This window comes from Falco biarmicus, chromosome 2 (genome assembly GCF_023638135.1).
Source record: "Falco biarmicus isolate bFalBia1 chromosome 2, bFalBia1.pri, whole genome shotgun sequence".
NCBI lineage: Eukaryota > Metazoa > Chordata > Aves > Falconiformes > Falconidae > Falco > Falco biarmicus.
Genome location: NC_079289.1, coordinates 80,472,267 through 80,491,259, shown reverse-complemented (window position 1 = coordinate 80,491,259; position 18,993 = coordinate 80,472,267). Strand labels below are relative to the sequence as shown.

At 45.6% G+C, this 18,993-nt stretch overlaps 1 protein-coding gene across 1 annotated transcript in view; it reads left to right on the top strand.

Annotated features, from left to right (window-relative positions):
- HSF2BP (heat shock transcription factor 2 binding protein) overlaps positions 1-15,893 on the top strand; it is an 85,243-nt gene extending 69,350 nt beyond the window's left edge. Inside the window, exon 9 of the mRNA XM_056327450.1 lies at positions 15,074-15,893. The gene's annotated coding sequence lies outside the window, so the exon portion shown is untranslated. The remainder of the gene's footprint in view (positions 1-15,073) is intronic.
- The last annotated feature ends 3,100 nt before the right edge of the window (positions 15,894-18,993 follow it).

The window sequence follows — 18,993 nt, the reverse complement described above, 5'->3', positions numbered from 1 at the left end:
CTCACAACAACCCCGCGCAGCGCTACAGGCGGGGGCAGAGTGGCGGGGAAGCTGCCTGGTGGGAAAGGACCTGAGGGTGTTCATCAACAGCCGGCTGAACACGAGCCAGCAGTGTGCCAAGGTGACCAAGAAGGCCAACAGCATCCTGGCTTGTACCAGAAACAGTGTGGCCAGGGAAGGGGTCGTCCCCCTGTACTCGGCTCGGGTGAGGCCGCACCTCAAACCCTGTGTTCAGTTTTGGGCCCCTTGCTACAACAGAGACAGACATGGAGGTGCCGGAGCGTGTCCAGAGAAGGGCAACGCAGCCGGTGAAGGGTCTGGAGCACAAGCGTTATGAGGAGCAGCTGAGGGAACTGGGGCTGTTCAGCCTGGAGAGGAGGAGGCTCAGGGGGACCTTTGGCTCCGTCCAACTCCCTGCCAGGAGGCTGCAGGCAGCTGCACATTGGCCTCCTCTGCCAGGTAACAAGGGACAGGACAAGAGGAAATGGCCTCAAGTTGTGCCAGGGGAGGTTCAGTTTGGATACTAGGAAGAATTTCTTCACTGAAAGGGTGGTCAAGCATTGGAACAGGCTGCCGGGAGGGGGAAGCAGCTGAGTCACCATCCCTGGAGGTATTTAAAAGATGTGGCACTTAGGGACATGGTTTAGTGGTGGACTTGGCAGTACTAGGTTAATGGTTGGACTTGGTGATCTTACAGGTCTTTTCCAACCTAAACAGTGCTATATGATCCTATAATCTAGGTCTCTCAGCTTCCTTCTCATCCCCAATTGCCCTGTCCTCCAGAGTCTGGCCATTTCTGAAAAGGACATGTCCTTCAGGGCAATGTTTTATGCCTTTCCTGATGTGTTTTGTTTGTCCCTTAATGTAAACTCTCTCTGTGACAGGCTTTTAAGCATGACTGTCTGTGATAAGCTGTTTAGCTTTTTTCCTTTGGGTTTTGTCTGTAACAAAAATGATTTATCATTGGGATTCCTTTCCTTGCCTGTTTTTTATCCCAAATTTCCTGCCTCTTGTCATCGTTATATGTAATTTCTTCTCAGCTGCCACCTTTATCTGTGTTTGCCACTGCATCAGTCTCCTCAGTCAAACTGATATTCTGAAGGTTTTCTGGGGAAAAAAGATTATTTCCCAAACCAGGTTAGGTAGATCAGGAAAACCACCAAGTAAGCACAACTTAGACCAGCAGAAGAACATAGCTTATTTTATTTGGGGAAGACATTAAGATATATCTTCCAAATCACTCCCATCCAAATATAAGCTTATTCTGCTTCAAGAGACACTGCTGACATAAATCGGCCAGTTTAGCTGCTGGTAAAGGCTCTGTAGTGTAGAGAAGTGCTCCTAAGTGAAGCTGACTGAAGTGCCGGTGGTTTGACTCAATTGCTGTACGTCACTAGGTAAGGTCACCACTTTATTCATGCAGCGTTTCTGCAGATTCATGTAGCCCCCCAAGGGAGTGATGCTCTGCAGTGAACCTTTTTGCATTTGTTATTTTCATATCCTGGGTGTCTTCTGGCAGTCATCATATGCATCACTGCTCGATTCCAGCCTCTCGTGTTCTCAAGTCTCCTTTACAAGCAGGGTGGGATCTGGCTTGTGGAGCTCAGGGTTGTCTGGGCTTGAGCAAAGTGAATCATCCTCACAGAGTAATCTCCCTTCTCCACTGGCACTGAACTGCAGCAAGCCGTTCCTATTCAGCAAAGCACGTAAGCCAATTTTTGGCTTCATTGCTATTCAGCAGAATATTTAACTGTGAGTTTAATATCAAACTCATGCTCAAATCCCGTGGCTTATTATTGGATTTAGGTGAATGTCCACACTACATGACTGAATGAGAAGGGGATTAATTACAAGGAGGGGAGAGCTTTGCTGAGCTGGGTTCAGACAGAATAGTAGTGTACTCCTGCCCCAAGGCTTCCCTGCTTCTCCAGTTATGCATGCAACAGTTTATTCCCAGGGCACAGTGTTAACATTTTAATCTTGCTCGTCAAGGGACATTTTCATAGCGTTGGATGAACATGATGAACATGGTGAAATGCCTCTGGGGTTGCTCAAGACCTTGGTGAGCATCTTAGTTCTGCTGCGTGGGAAGGGTGATGGCAGATGGGTGATCCCATGTGGCACGCAGAGGGCATCCCTTTACACACCCAGTTTTTTCATCTCTGGCTTCAGACAGAGGAGATGAAGGAGGCAGGCAAAGCACAGTGGGCTGGTCTGACTGACTGTTTTTCCATAGCAGATTTCACACAAGCTCAGAAGGATCGAAACTGAAGTACTCAGTTGCTGCAGTGTGTTTGTAGAGGGGAGGAGGTGACAGCTCCATTTGTATCCCTTGCAAGAGCAGTTTGGGCAGGGCACCACATGCCTGCTGGTCTCTGTGAAGGGGTTCTTGCTTTCTGTAAGGAGATTCCTTCTTCCCTGTTTACTTCTTGCAGAAAATGCTAAACTGAATATGTTTTTAGAAGCATACTGTCTTCACAAAGTCATATGATTTAGACAGATCTCTTCCTCTAAGGCACAAGATTACATTATATTCATGAAATGTTTCACACAGTCCTGTCTTGTCCTTAACTGTTTGCTATAAAACATGTTAATTCCTTACAGAGCTGCATTTCTGTCCCCGTTGCAGCTAGATGAACACAGCCCATTGTCATGATAAAAGTGTTTTACCTGTCCCTAAAGCTAGATCTCAAAAAAAGTGTAAAACCATCTAATGAGCAGGGTGCAGTACGAGAGACGGGACCTGTAACAGCTAGCCCACACAGAAGGGAATACAGGAGGAGCTGTTACGAAAGTCATGCTGTTGGGGTTTGATCGGTTAAAACTGGATGCTAGGTAGAGCAACTCTTCTGCAAGCTATCTTGAGCCCTGAGCAAAAGCTGGACACAGCATAAAGATTGATGCTGTCAGTCCCTGAATGCTGATGAAGAACTCAGCTCTACGGGCACGGACCAAGCTCTCAGTCTTTGCATCTCACTTTTCCCAGCCATTACAATGTGTGTAATAACAGTTGCTACCTCACAGCAGTGTGGTGTTGGCTGTGTTTAAACAGTTTTAAATGGAAACTCTGAGCACACTTGTGAAACTCCATTTAATTGCTTATGGACTTAGATTTAGCACTTGGTTTTTCCAGTGTTCCCATTGGATCTAGTAGCCCCTGTGACATGCAGTGGCAGTGAGGGACTGATCTCTGACTTCTAAGGGTGCAAATCAGAAGCCTTTCCTTCAACAGAGCGAGGCGTGCCATTGCCAGCCTGTGGTAAGTGAGAGGACGTTCACTGCGGGCTGTTATGATTTGTAGAGAAAAAACAGAGAGCTTAGTCATCAAAAACAAGGGTTAGTCATCAAAAGCAATCTACCTTCCTCTTAAAATATAAAAAAGGCTTAAAAATTTGGTAAGGTTTACAGAGCATGAAAAAAACACTGCTATTACAATTGCCAGTGTTAATTCTCATCAGGTAGCCTTCCTTCCCCATTGGATGCAGGCTTACAGCTTCACGTGTGTTGCCAAATGCTTCAGCCCTGGTGCCCATAAAAGGTTTCTGCTGTAACTGTCTTGTTATCAGCCCATCAATGTCCTGACACTTCCTAGTGATTAATCCTGTGTTGAAATGAAATTAAGTTTCCATATATTTGGCAGAATGACCCCAGGACTTCCTATTTGGGGAATACAAAGAATAAAGCATCTGCAGCCTACAGGAAGCCAGAGTCTCTGATTTCCTGCAGAGGCAGAACAAGAACAAACATATTTCACAGCAGCAGTCGAAAGCGCACGTAAGAGCCCTGGCGGCCCCCATGATGAAAACAATTAGAAGGGGGAACATCCCTGCTCCCAAAATTATTTGTGGGTGTTTTGTTACATACACAATATGCCATTAGAAAATAGATGTAACTCCAGTTAATGTTTTTTCCAGGTGACTATTAACTTTTCCTTGGCATATGTGTTTTGGTTTACATCAGCAGGACTGTACTTGTAAAGCAAGTGAATTTTACATTGCCATTTGCTACGCTAGGCTCTCTAAATCCATTTGTGCTTAGGAAAACACAGTGACATTTTCTTTGATGGCTTTGTTTAAATAAGCCAGGCCAGATTCAGGCTCCAGTGAAAGGGGCAGGAGGAGGTGACAAGGCAGAAAATCCTACTAGCAGCCTAGCTCTGACTTGCAATGAAAGGCACATGGGGAAGCAAGGGCACCAGCCTGCTTTCTGGGGCTGTGCAGCACAGTCTTCCTAAGACAGGGACATTGCTGCCTCTACAATGCGATTTAGCAGCTCTACACCCACAAAAGGAAACACTTCCAAGTGCTTCCAAATTGCTGGTTACGCCTTGCACTAATGGGCATCATCAGCTTAAAATTAGACCTCTGTCTGAATAATGCTTCTACCTGAATATAAATACTTGCATGTGTGCATGCGTATATATAGATGTGTGTGTGTATGTGTGTCTAGACAGAGAAAAACCTGTTCTGTTTACCTGCCACATTGTTGGGATTATCTTGGTTGTTGTAGTGCATTTACTTAGCTTTGTCAGATGTCTCTCACTCCTTCGCCATAGCCTGTTTTGCCAGTGTCAATGGTTCTGTGGCTGCTGGTTCCTGTCAAAAGAAATTGTCTTATTTCTGTCCTGCAAAGGTACCGCATTACCATAACCACTGTGTCTAAGAATATCTTGTTTCCGGCAGTTTTATTTCAGTCAAGCCTCTTTCAATGCTTCCTAACCCAAACTGGAGTGAAAGAGGGGAGACCGAGATGCTGCAGGATGTTAGGCTTGCTTCCATGGGGAAAGGTCTGATCGGTGGCTAAGACGTCTGTCCTTCAACAGGCAGAAATAGGGGTAGTGTAATCCCCTGGGAAGTTGCTTGTCTTGGCATTTTTAATAAATGGCTGTCTAGAAACAAAATGCAAACTGCTGCTCTCCTTTAAACCGTGATTCCATATGGGGAACTGGTTTTGAAGCTCCAGACTTGAGAGAAGGCGTAAAGAGTCTGAATATGATATTTTTCTGGAAGGTTATCTTTAAGTTTTTCTTTGAGATGATAGCCTCAGAGTGGATATTTCTGTAGCTCTGAAAGTATCAAATGTGTGAGCAGTGCAGGATGTGGCTCACAGGTCCTTACTGTGATGACATTGAGAAGATCACATTATATCAAACAAGTCCCAAGAGAACCACAGAGAACTGTGAGTGAAGTAAGGGTGAACTTACACCACAAAACACTGCTGGCCACTGAAATGCCAAAGGCAGTGGCAATCAAAGCTGGTCTGCCCGCAGTCTAGACACATTGACTTGGCGACTGCCTGGAGTTAATAAGACCTTTACCTTAAGTCATGCTCTGTTGGACTTTGTTTCCCCTGCAGTTTGGTAAAAGGCTCAAAGAGCACCTTTTCATGCTGAAATCTGCAGGGATTTGGGGATGCAGCAGGAAACAAGGGCATTCACAGAGACAGACTAGATCTGCAAGACTCTCACGCTGCAATTCTGCATCTGCAGGGAGTTGTGCTACACTACCTTTTCACTTTGTTCTCTGCTGAGTTTTACAAGCCACCACGTGTCCCTGTCTCTGCCAGTGGACTGGTTAGGTCCCTCCCAATCATTCTAGAATGAATAACATACAAAACTACACAGTGCTGCCAGCTCTTGTGATTTTGTAAGTCCTGAAATATTTGCTTTTTGTTCTCTCAGTTTTTGCTCCCAGATTAATGCAATGGAATTCCTCTTCCCATTAGAAAGCAAGAAGAGGGGGGAAAAAAGCACTCCAGTTGTCCAGTCTACCTGGCAGGAAAGGAAAGCCAGGACCTATGACGCAGGAACCCCTTGGCTATTAGAACTGGTCTCAAACATGTCACCCCCATGAAAGCCACAGCTCCATCACTGCACTGTGGATATTGTAAATAACCCCTGCTCAGTAAATCAGACTATCAAATGAGTGCCCTTCTTTCTCACTGCTGCCCACCCCCATTCATGCATTGTCTCATTGTTCTTTTCTCCTACAACAATTGTGCTTTCCTGCTTGAGAGCTGCTGGTGGTTTTCCAGTCTTCCAGGAGAAAGCCTTCAGGGAGAAGCAGCCAGATGCAGCAGGGCCCAGACTGAGCCTCAACAGACAGGGGAGGAGACCAGCCAAGGCAGACTTCTTAGAATAGGCAGCTGGTCTCCCTGGCAGCTCTGGCCTGAAGAGAGCCCACTGGAGAGGCAAGGGATACCCTGCATCATCTTTCCTCAGCAAACGTGGGGTGGTGGACAGATGCCCCAGGGTGTATGTGCCATTGGTGGAAGCCAGTGCTGCATGACCCATCCTGCACAGGAACTGCACACCTCTACTGTTTTTATCAACACACATCCCCTCACTCATCAGTCAGGGCTAAGCCTCTCAGCCACCCCTTCCAACACAGATTTCCTGTAATATACTGTCAAATTCCATGTTCTGTATGAAAGGCACATGGGACACAGCTTTTCTTGTATACTTTTGCTGTCTGGCCATTTTGTGCGGCAGAGGCTCTCTCTGCATGTGTGACTTATCAGCCCAGATGTCCGTCATTTGCAAACCCCCGGGTTTTTATAAAGAAAGAACTTTCTTCAAGGAAAAAGTAGCTGGATTGCAAAGGTTGCTATATACAGACTCAGAGTACCTTGTTCAGTAAATCTGTACTTTTATTCTTCTGCTTCCTGTTAAAACCCACCATGCCAAGCGAATCAGTGAATCGTAGACATGGTGCATACCTGGAGATGGAGAAGTCATTCTACTGCTGCTTCTGTTGGTCAAGCCCTGTTCCTTCCATGAGCACACCAGGTATAAGCATCCCCTTCCCTTTCTCTCTTGCTGACACCAAGCTGTCCTGGCTGTGGCTCTCAAGTTTCACATGATGAGAAGCATGTCGCACCCCTGTGACTATCACTGTTTGCTTTCTAAGCCGTGATGTACTAAAGCACCTCAAGATGCTATTTCTGTGTGAGCAACTGGAAGTAACTGTAAAGCGATGTGTTGCCTTAACAAAAATGCAGGCATCTGAGCTCTACTGCTTCACTTCTACACAGGGGTAACCCCATGGAACTCATCATGGCTGATATTTGATGTGTACCGCAGATGGAAAATGCTGTAGTTTTTTTCAATGCTGTAACTCTCCTGTTGTATTCATTACCTAAGGATGTCATCAAAATCACTGTTGTGTTACAAAGGTGTCAGTGAACAGGCAATCCACCTGATATGTCAGAACCGATGATGTTTCCCTGATACAGCAAATAAATTGCCAAGCAAGTGTTGTCTTCATTTACATCACTTTTACCCCAACGTAATTCCATTAATTTGACAATTACAAGAGGGGTGTGGATCTCCTGGGAGGAAGCTCACCTTTACCATTCTTGAAATTGATGACATGGGTTTCCAGCAGCTTAACAGTGATTGTTCAGCAAAAATTAGATCTATGCAGGGCTGATGAAACTGCACGCACCAGAGTCATTAACAACAAGCAACCGAGTCTTGTTTACATCATTTCAGAGTCTGTTTAGAATTGGAAACCCATTAATGTATGAAAAGATTCTCTGAGGAAAGAGAGTGTTAGACTTTCTACCCTTCTCCAGTCTCTAGCCTGAGTAGGGACTGCCGCGGCAAAAAATGTTGGGATATCTCCAGTCTATTCCTTGCTCAGTGGCAGAGAGGAGATAGGCTCAGAGGAAGGTCTGACCCTGACCTCTTGTCCTGTGCCCCTTGCAACACCATGCAAGGGACGTTTTTGCCTTGCCTTTTGACAGTGTGACCATATCTCTTGTATTCATTTTCATGTCCCTTGGGTCTGAAAAGAAGTTGGGATTTTCTGCTTACCGTTAAAAATTTGTAGATCACTTTAAAGCTTTTATCCTAGAAAAATGCTCTCTAGGAGCAAAATACATTGGTAGATCTTGTGTGATTTGCATGTAGTTTATACGTCTGATGCGAATTGAAAAACTTTGAAGTTTGAATAGGGAAACCTCTGGTCTGCACTGTAGGTTTGGCTGATAGAAAGCCCTTCTGTGCTTCAAAGCTTTTCTAAGAAGTCAATAATTTTGAGTTAATTAGGGTTAGGAGCTGTTTCACTGTTTGAATTTGTGATAGCAGAGAGTTAAAGCTTTGCTTACGAAGTCTCTCACCTGGAAATACACACAAAGCTGTTCAGTGTTAATTCCCAAGTTTGCTTTAAAGTTTTTGGGTAAACCTCTTCTCTCAATCCACATGAAAAAGCTCTTCCAGGTCTTTATTTGCCTTCCTTTCACAGCAGTTTGTCTAGGCTTGGTGGGGATTGTGCTGCCTTTGCTATCAAATCTGCAGGAAGACTGTTAAAACACTTTCTACTTGTGTGCCAGCTCTTCAGGATGGTTGCTAACAGAGGGCTGGAGGTTCAAATGTAACAGCAGTATGGATATGATGTTAAGGGTTTACAGATGACTTCTGACAGAATTCTGAGAGTATTAAGGGAGGTTCACTGCTTTCAAGTTGAAAAAAAGCATCCAAGACAGTCACCTGAGCTAGATGATGTTGTCCTGGTTAAGTTTATTCTTGACGTTTTCACTAGCCCTGTAAGAATTTTACATCTTATTTAAAGATCTGCGGTTGTTCTTTATTATTATGGAGAAGACACAAAAACACCCTAGGACACAAAAAGGAAAATGTATCCTGGGGTCATGTGAGCAAGCCCACTTCTCTATGCCATCTAAAGGGTTAATCAGAATGTCTTGGGCCTCTAAAACTGATACGATACCATTTGTCTTTCCCAGGCCTGCCATTTTGGGCTGTAGAAAAGCAGATCTCACCCCCACCTTATGAGACTGAAGGAAACCACCTGGCCACTTCCAGCTGGTGTCCTTCGCTCCACCAGGAGTCTATGGGACTGTAGCCCATGTCTTGCTGCTGGAGGCTGCAGTCCAAGGTTTCCTGGTGGCTGAGAGCCCAGCCTCGTACTGCAGCCCCCAGACCTTGCCAAGCCATGGCTCCAGTGCCACTAGGCTTACCTACCAGTTGTAACTGTTTGGGCAGCAAGCAAATTCATTTTTCTCCTATGAGATGTCCTGCCCCAGGGTGCTCCCTTGGATGGGTTGGAGCTCCTGGCTGGAACCTAGCATCTCCCACTGACTGACTGGAGGCATCTGTCCTGCCCCACCACATGAGAGGCTGTTCCCCGTTGTCTTTTGATCAGATGTGCCAGAGGCACTGTGGGTGAACAGAAGATGAGACAGAGCTGGGGACCACATCAGCCACGAGTCACGCTGGGTATATTTGAGGTGGTTGAGCTCCCCTCACCTACATATCTTGGGGGCAGTCGGGGGCATGTTCAGCTCTTCACAAAACATTTGTCCTACAGTAAGGCAGGGGAATAAACTGTGGGCACACTGCCTTATCAGCCTTAGTCTTTTCATTCAGGATGAAATAGCTAAATGTCTAAATGTTCTTTTCTAAGAGGCAGCTGATTTCGGCAAAAATTTACTGGAAGTCTGGCCCAGAAACGTTAAGTCGCTTTCAAAGATGTTGCAAAGTGAATGGTTTGTCTGCAAATTAAGACCATTTATAGTTGTAATATCCACTACTAGTTCTTAAGATACTTGAATGGCATTTCAAGGCTAGAGCTTAGGATTTTGTTAGGATGTAGAACATTCCTTCTCTGTTTGCCTTTTTATTTAAATAATCTCTGAATGAGATATTAAGGTCTTGTCTACTGGAAAAAATGTGGTGAAATATTTTATATCAGAAAACCAAAGGAGGCAGCTTCATGCAGACATGACTATGTGACATTAGAGTCTTTTATTGATTTCACTTATGCCTCTTGGGAATAGCTCACATTTAAAGTTACATCTAAAAGGTCATTTTTATATTGGAATAGGGATATTTACATAGGGAAGAGATGATGGTGTAACTGCACCAGGTATGTTATAGGTAACTGCTACCACTTTGATAAGTAGACAAGGTCTTTGAGATTGCATGAACGAGTAATTCTAGATCTAAATCTTGGCCCCAAATCATGCTTGAGGCTTATTCGTACACATCAGGGTTTAAGCCCTCAGCTGGGGTAAGCTGATGCCACTGTATTGATTTTTGAAAAGCTAAACCAATTTACAGCAGATGAGAAACTGCTCCAGATTTCCCAGCTGCCCTATCAAAAGTCTTCTCAGAGCATTGACTGAGGGAAAAAAGGTCTCAGCCTGATTTCAAAGAACATAATAGACTTTTAATTTAATTGACTTAATTTTATTGGCAACTATTGTATGATGAAATGAAAACCAATGATCTGGTTGAACAAGAAAAGGTTAGATGGGAGTAACCCATCAGCAAATATCAGGGCATCATCCTGTTGTCCTCATTTAATAAAAGAACGGGTCAGTAGGTATAATCATAAACATTTTTGCATTTTAGTGAAGATTTATTTGACATTACTAGCAGAGAGATGGATTCTTGGAAAAGCTAATGATGAAATAGTCTAGCAGATGAGAAGCTAGATCCTTTATCTGGCATAAAATCACACAGCTGTACAGACTGACCTCTTTTAATTTCACCTTTTATAGCAGTTGAGTTGAGCTATTATTTTGGACTGCTGTGCGATATTTGGTATTTTTTAACTTTTCTTTGAGGTTTGTTTTTTTTTTTACTTACAGCTTCTCTTGCCTGTCTCTAATGTCCTAAGCAATCTCTGCATAGATCTAACTGGATATACAGTATACCTGAGAGACAAAGACTCAGAGAGGGAGATGAGTTTCTTATCAGGGTGTATTCCAGGGTAAAACTTCAGGTCCAACATTTAAGAACATTTAGCACTGAAATGTGTTGGTGCTCAGGACAGCACAGGACACAGCTTGCTAACCACCTTGGCCATCCCTTGGCCTGCCAGCAAGCACAGCTGCTGCCAGGATCTCCATAAGCATGTCATTGTATTGCATAGTTGGGGCCACCATCCCTTCCTCCACACCAGGTCTTCCACCTCCCTCCCAGCCCTGGGCATTGCCAACCTCTGCCGATTTGGCACTGTGCTTGCTGGCTCCTGAGAGCCAACAGGGCTTGCCTTAACACACTGCGATGGCTTGGCCATTGAAGGTGGGTGACGTGGCTGGACACGGGGCTATGTGGAGTGGGCCAACAAAGCAGGTTATCTGCAGCCTCGCAGGCCCAGGAGAGCAGGCAATGGGTGGGCTGCTTTGGAAACCTGCCCACCACACGTAAGGTCTTGTCTGAAGAAGCAGGTTCTTCTCATGCCTGCTCCGTGCACCACATACCAAATGGTCCTATTTTACATGCTGTGCAACCAAGCTTTCAGCTGTCTGGGGCTTGCTGGAAGTCCAGCCAAACAGGATTTAAGAGCAACAATAAAATCTCATCCAAGGACAGGAGTACCCTGAGGGATAGAACAAATATCATCCAGTGCAAAATGAGCAAATTCAGAGTAGATGTAGGGAAACTAGATGTGATTCCTCCCTTTATTTTTTGCTCATATAACTTGCTAGCGGTGGGTGTCACTTGCAAGAGAAAAGTAGTTTTTAACAGAAAGCTGTCAGACCAACTTTGAAAAAAAGCTTTTCTGAATCAGTACCTGCAAATAAATAATTAATATATGTATATATGAACTAAAAGTTTAGCGTTTTCTTCATTTTAGCTGTCCTTGGTTAGAACTAAGTACTCCAGGAGTGCAGCTTTTTTTGTGTGTTTACATGTGCTGGGGTTTGATTTGGCCCTGTAGGTGCAAGGCCTGTAGACTCAGGCTTCTTGCAAAGACTTCTACTCAGCCTTCTCGTGAAGACGGGAGCAGCCACCCCGACCTGGAGCTCCATTGCTGGCAGCTGCCGGAGGGCTGCACTGCTCCCTTCACATGTAGAGACATGGCCGGCCAAATCCAGTATAAGCACCCCAGGCACACATGAAATCTCCGCCACCTTACACCACCGCCCCTACACTGGTCACCTCATTGCCTCCCCAGGGGTCACGTGTGCTGCCGCAGACCTCCTAAGTGCAACCCTTTGTCCGTGTTTCTGAGAGATGGATTGGTCCCTGCCTCAGAAACCCTGCGTTGGGCTTTGCCATGCTCCAGACCAACTCCATCATTTTGTGCTAGTTTCTGTCCCCACATGCCTATCCCAGCTCTTCACTGAAGATTTCTGGTTCCATGGCAGAGGCAGCGGGAAGAGCTTCTTGTCCTCTGGCTGGGATGGTGAGTGTTACTGTTGTTTTATCAGGGATCCTTGTCCCTGTCAGAGTACCCCTACAGGTGTGCCACAAGGCATGCTGTGGTGGTTTCTGCTCTGATTTTCTTCCTTCCCCTGTCTCCAGCTCCCCTAAACTGCTCCAGCCTGGCTTTGTGCTTTCAAGGCACCATCCCCAGCCAAATCTAAGGGCAAAAAGGCACAGCCACTACTGATAATGCCAAGTATTACAAACAAGGCAGTCTAGTGACACTGTATCAGCTGGGCTGGACCACCATGGAGATGATCACACAGCAGCAATTTGGTTTTACAGTGGTCTTACCCTTTCTCTCAGTATGTTCCCCTTGGGTTTAATGAGCAGAGCCTTCATGGGCTTCACTGAGCGCGTGCTCATAGAGGGTTCACTGAAAAAGTCAGTGTTCATCCTCTGGTGCTGTGCCCAAGAGTGGGGAGAGGATGCCAGGGGCTCTGCTTTCGGGGAGAGTTGCTGGTGGCTCCCCTTGTCCCAGAGCAGAGGCAAGTTCAGGGCATGTAATCTCCTCCTGGGGGTGTGAGACTCCTAAGGGCAGAGTTATGTGATGCTAGGGTTGCCCCTCTATTATCACATTCCTGCAGGGTGAAGTCCTAACCACTGCAGAATATGCCTGCTGCTGTGAGACTAGGTGTCAGATGCTATAGTCCTCATGGAATAGCTGCCTTTCCAATGCAAAGTTGAAAACTAACCATTTTCACCTGAAAATCCAAACACTTTCTCCAAAGGAAACCCCAAACCCAACCCCTTCCTACCCCGTTTTAAATATTTTACTTTTCAGGTCTGCACTTTTCAACAACAAAAAGAAAAAGAGGTGATAAAACCCCAAGATTTTCCCAGGAAAAAGCATTCTTAATGAAATTTTTTGGTCTGGTCCATAACAGAACATCTTGCAGCTGACCTCCCTGTTTGAATGCCAGCAGCAGCTGGAGCCTGTGATGCAGGATGAGGCCTGCTTTGCCTGGCTCCCAGGGCTCTTGCCATCCGGCTGTGCACCACAAACTGTGCCTGGTGCAGGGTGGGCTCCACAGAGGAGGGCTGTTCCCTGTACTGCAGCTATTGCGGAGGAAAAGCAGCTTGTATCTTAACACGTTTCTCCTGGCAGTCATTTCAAAGGCTTCTCCTCTGAATCACGGCTGCAGGCACTGCCTACATTTCCTTTTTACAGAAATTGGCAGGTTGAGCTATGCAAAATTCCCTAATCCTGTTTATCTGCTGCCTCCTTCCCAAGAGGCACAAGGCTCCTGTGGCCTCTCCAAGGTTTCCTCTATGCCGTTACCGGAGTTATATTTGCCCGTTTGAAGGCCAAACGCAGGCACGGGGAGAGGAAGGCAACCTGGAGCCCTCGGCGTGTCAGAATTCGGGATTTCAGCATGCAGTAAGGCAGGCAAGTGCCGTGGTACTGTGTCCCTTTAGCCTTTCCTGGAATAATAAACTCCACAGCAAATTACTTGTGTCCAGAGCAGGTGTTTGGCACATAAAAATAATCCATTGCCCAGGGTTACAGGTAGCAAAATGATGACCTTAAGGGTCTTCTCCCTACCACCCTGCGGTCCTGAAGGAGGGTGGGGTGAGGATGCAGGCAGGGGAGCCTGGGTTACCTGTCTTCTGGGCCAAAATCTTGATCTCAGTGCCCTGAGCCACTCAATGAAGGTTGGCTGCTCTGTGCAGCTGAACTTTATAGGCCCAAGGGTAAGGAGAAAATAAATCATCTCTGTCCTTAAACTTTGCACAGTGAAATTCACTAATGTGCTTGCCAAGAAGGAGCATTGGTCTGATCCTTAGAGTTTCTGCTCAAGGCCAGCTGGGCTATACCAGGGTGCCCGTGGGGGATAGAGGACAAACTGGGGAGCTGACCAGCTTCTGAGGTGGGGTGGTGGCAGTGGGACAGGTTGCAAAGGTATGAAGCGAGGTGCTACCAGGGTGAAGGAAGAAGAGCTTGGGCAAGGGTAGCATGAAGGAGGTGGAGAGAGGAAGCATCTCACTTTTGGGGAATGGCCGAAGCCCTGTGCCACCAGGAGTGATGCTCATCTCCTCAGCTGGACCACAGAGTGCTGAACCTCCATGTGGCTGCTGTGGACAAAGGCATGTGAAAGCCCTTGGAGCACTCATGTCTCACCTCTCTTCCCTGCTGGGCCACAGAGGGTCCATGCAGCCATCCCTTACTCCACAATGACTGCGGCAGGAGTCTGGGTGGTGAACTTCGAGGTCCGAATCCTGCTGATGAGGGGTGTGAAGGCTGGTGCACCACCACGGGGCACTCCCGGAACAGGGTTGGTGGCACACACACATGCACATGGTGCTCAGCGAGTGTTAGGGCCAAAATCTTGACTTCGCAACCTTAGTGGTGTTTTAGCAAAGTTTGTGTGTGGGTATTGACTAAGCTGGGATCCTGTCTGGATATGATTCACCTTCCTTCCCCCTCAAGTGAGGTACGTTTGGGAACCTATCACCAGGCTGGCAACAGCTCTGTGAAACACTGGCTGTCTTATTGTGGAACTAGGGAGGCCACCTCAAGTACATTTCTAAAATCAGCCTCTTTCTGTTATTTACGACATTATTTTACGTAAGAAGCATTGCTCGTGAGCCTGTTCTCTAGGATGACATACTGAAGGACCATATGTCATGGTTTGGACTGCCAACACATCAACATTGCAATCGTTTGCAGACTGTTTTGTTTTTCTTTGATTTGGGAATCTGTGTAATTAGCTCCCCAGAACAGCCGGGGAAAGGAAACGCAGTCTGTTATTTAGGCAGAATTAACATCCTTGTTCTCTGTATTGTGATCCCTAGTTTCCTAGTGCTGGTGCCAGAGCAGTGGAGAGATCAGTGCTGAGACATTCATTCCCTGAACATACTTTCATTGCAAAACTATTTCTGCTCCTTTGCTAGGCTATCCCAAGAACCCATGGACTGGGACAAGACATGCTGATGCTGTAATTAGTAAATACCCACTGCAAGTGACAGCTAAAGATTTATAGCTGCCATCAGAGGTTTCAGCAAGAGGAAAAGCACCAAAGCACTTACAGTCACCACCAGCACAACAGTTTTCTGTTGTTTACTGCATTTTTCTCCACCCTCCCAGCAGGGCCCAGCTATCATTTCCTTTGTGCTGCAGATCTGGTAAATAATTCTATACTGACCTGTTGTGGCAGAAGTCATGTATGAATGTGCCGGTGGGGAAAGAGTTATGTTATTTTAGTAGGTTAACAAGCCCGTATAGGCTTCTTTGCTGTCAGCATTTGGCCTTCTACCAAGCATATGATTGTTCTGTTACGCTTTCTGTTCCTATTCCGGTGGTTTATGCAGGTTGGTGTTAGCACTGCCTATAGACAGCCAAAAAGCAGGAGAAGAGCACCCATGCTGAATGGCCTCCCACTCACTTCTAGATGGGTGCCTCACACTTGTCCTTTGGAGGCAGGAAAGAGCTCTGCCCCCTGGTAGAAAGGGCAGGCAGGTGCCTGCAGGTGGGTGGTTAGGGGCTAGAGCAGTGCTCCCCCAACTTTAGCACGAGCACTGACCATACCTGAGGGTATAATCTGAAATCTGTGATGCACATGCACGCAAAAGGAGAGCTTGTTTTGTGCTGTTGCAAGTAGCATGTCTCCCAAACACATTACCAGCGAGGCAACATGTCTAGTGCTTGATTGGCATTGATGCCTAAGATGATATGAGCTCGGCCAGAGATGTTACTGTGTTTGGACACCTCTCTCATCCTCTTTCTTCCTCACCCCTGCAGAGGCATGTGCACACATGGATCCTCTCTTGCTTGGTAAATGGTGAGTTTATACTGGTCTCTCAAATAGGATAAATTCTCTTCTCTGCTCAGCCAGGGCAACTCATATAGGAATGAAATTGTCATTGATATCATTGCCTCTCAGTAAATTTAATCAAAATTGTCCAATAAGTTCAAAAGTTATTAAAGTCAGGGGAAGGGGATCAGAGTGCGTTGTTTCCATAGGAAAACAGGCAGAAAGGGGGGATGTGTATTATAGAAGAAGAATGGAAATTACTATTTGCAGTCTTAGCATGCTATCTCCCTGTCTGTTTTCCTCTCTTCCGCGTGTAAAACAAATATTTTAACTGATTATCATTTCTTTGCATTTACTCTTTCTGCTCCCTTGGCCAGCTCCACAGGCAGCATAGACAGCCTCCTCGGGTCATTTTGAACGCCTTACTCTTCTCAACTGCTCCTCCTTGGGACACCTGGCCTTGCTGTCCTGGGACGGATGTGCTTGGCTCCTTGGCTACAAATGCAGCACAGTTAGAGCAGGAGTAGCTTGCCAGGTACTAACTCATGCCTTGTGGCTCACACTGTGCAAGCCGTGCTCTTCCAGTGACCCTCTTGTCCTGCTGAAAGGCTGTGCAGACCTGTCTGATGGTTTGACATAGTGCTGGGCCTGATAACAGGAGGTGTAGCCAAAGTTAGGTCTGCTGGATGTGCTGGAACGTGTTCCACCCTGGGATCTGCCTGCCTTGGCTGGAGTAGCTGGCCTGTAGCTGACCCTCAAATTTGTGGCATTTCAGCCAGGGGGGTGAATTTTGACAATGCTTCTGTAGATTTAATATCATTTTGGCCTTGCTCCCACTGATGTTGTGGCCATAGCTCTGGATATCAGCTGGTCCCAGCCTCTTCTTTTGCTCATCTTCTTTCTGCTGCGTTTTGCCTTGCTCTCCTCAGCCCTGGCTTGTGGGCTTTGCTTTCTCTGGGGAAAAGCTCAACAAACTGCTTCTGCCTTTGGTTACACCTAGCTCCATTCTTCTCCCTTGCATTACCTAGTCGGGTTCATAATCTTGAGGTGTTTCAAACTTGAAGGTATTTTTTTGTCATTTAGTCCTCTTTCCAGAGGTGTTTTTTGAGAGCTTGAGGCAGTTATCCTTACTGCTTAGTATTAGTCTCTCCCTTGGTCACCAACCCAGTTTTGGTCCATTTCTTTTCCATTTGGCTGCCACTTGACCATACAAAAATATTGGTTAGCTGTAGTGTATAACCATGCAGGAATTTGACTCCTAAAAGGGCTTCAGAGAGAATTGGACTAGAGGTTCATTGGGAACTCAGTTGATCAGTGTAACAGAAACAGGAATTATTTGCTGTGACTTAGCAGATGGCATTGTGTTTATAAATTGGGTGAAAGGCAAGAAAAGCTGGTGATGCACTAATTTGTTTGATCAGAATCTGCTTGGAAGGTAAAGAGGTTTTGGTAAAATTTTTGTGAACAAGGCTGCTATTAACATCTATTTATGGGTCACTGTGACCCTAAAGGTTTCTGATAAGACCTTTGCAAAGTCTTCGTGATTCTGAGAACATACATGTAAATGAATTGATATTTCCCCCAATGATAAAAGGGCAACTCCAACATGTTGCAGAATATTTGCAAATGACTGTAGAAAATTGATATTTGGGGTCATAAAAGGGCATGCTTGAGAGATTGTTTCTGGGGCTTTTCCCAGGGTGAGACTCTTGGTCTGCCAAGCAAAGGAGTCTGTGAGCATGGACCAGATAACAACTCGCTAATAAGGTTTGTCTTGTAAAAAGGGCCCTTTGAGTTAGTGGTTAAAATGCTCTGTCTTCCCTTGACTTCTGCTGGAGGAAGTCTGTGAGTTTCTGTATTAATTTTTATCTGCATGTCAAGAATTTAGCCTAGAAAGCATAACTGGACTGCATTAATTAAGCTTTATCTAATCTCCAGCTAAACCGACAGTCAACAAACAAACAGAACTTTCTCAGGATGGATATGCCTCGCATTTACATGATTCACAGCACAGTTTCACCTTCTGGGCAGAAAGGTGTTCCCCAGGAATTTTGTGGTGCACTTTCTAGGAGGAATGAACCCCCTCCTTACAACTTATTTGTGTCAACCATAAAATCTCCCAGGAAATGTCGGTGCCAGAAGAGGTCTGTTTGGACAGCATGGCATCCTTCAAGCATCCACAGGGTCTGACACATGAAGTAAAGTGCTTATTTTGTATTTTTAAATAAGTGCTTATTTTGTATTTTTGTATTTCCCTCCTTGCTGCATCCACTTGCACAACCTAGTGCCTCTTTGAGGAGGGTTTGGATTTCCATTTCCATCATAACCAAGCTGGAAAATATTACTGAAACCTGTGTCTTCCACAGCGTTGTTCACACAGAATTGTGGGTACATCCCTAGGACTGATCAAGACTGGAGTTTGCTATGTTGCCAGCAACATAAGCCAGACGGGCATTCTGAAATAAAATTGAATGAAAACCAAGAAATGATGTAGTGACTATATATATATATGGTATATGTACAGTGGGTGCCTATGCATGAGTTTCCAAGGGATATCAGGCTGCTAACACAATTGTTTTAGTTTAAAGCTAAACCCACTATGACATTATGTTTTCACAACAGGGTTCTTAGGCTTTTTTTCTCTCTGAGGCAATCTCACTGTTATTCACATCTAAACATGAATATCCCATTCCAGCCTGAATTTAATTCAGAGGGAGAGTTGTGAAAGATCTGGTTAACTCAGGTCTTCTCATTGTCTCTGAGTTTCAGTGAGGCAAAGGCACCTGGTCTTCCCCTGGCTCTAGAACTAGAACCGAGCAGCCCTGCTCCAGGAAGAGGGACAGAGAGAAAATTAAATAAAAGAAATGTGCACTAGTAAGGCCCATGGGTGCTAAGAGAGCTATGAGGGAACCTGAAACCATAAATGAAAATTTCTTCCAGGCTCAGCAGGAGGTACATCATCTCCTTTCAATGTGTTTTCACCCTTGAAACCTTCCATGGGAAGAAATGCAAAAGGGAAAACCTTTTCACTTGCACATGATAGGATGCCAGCAAGTGGCA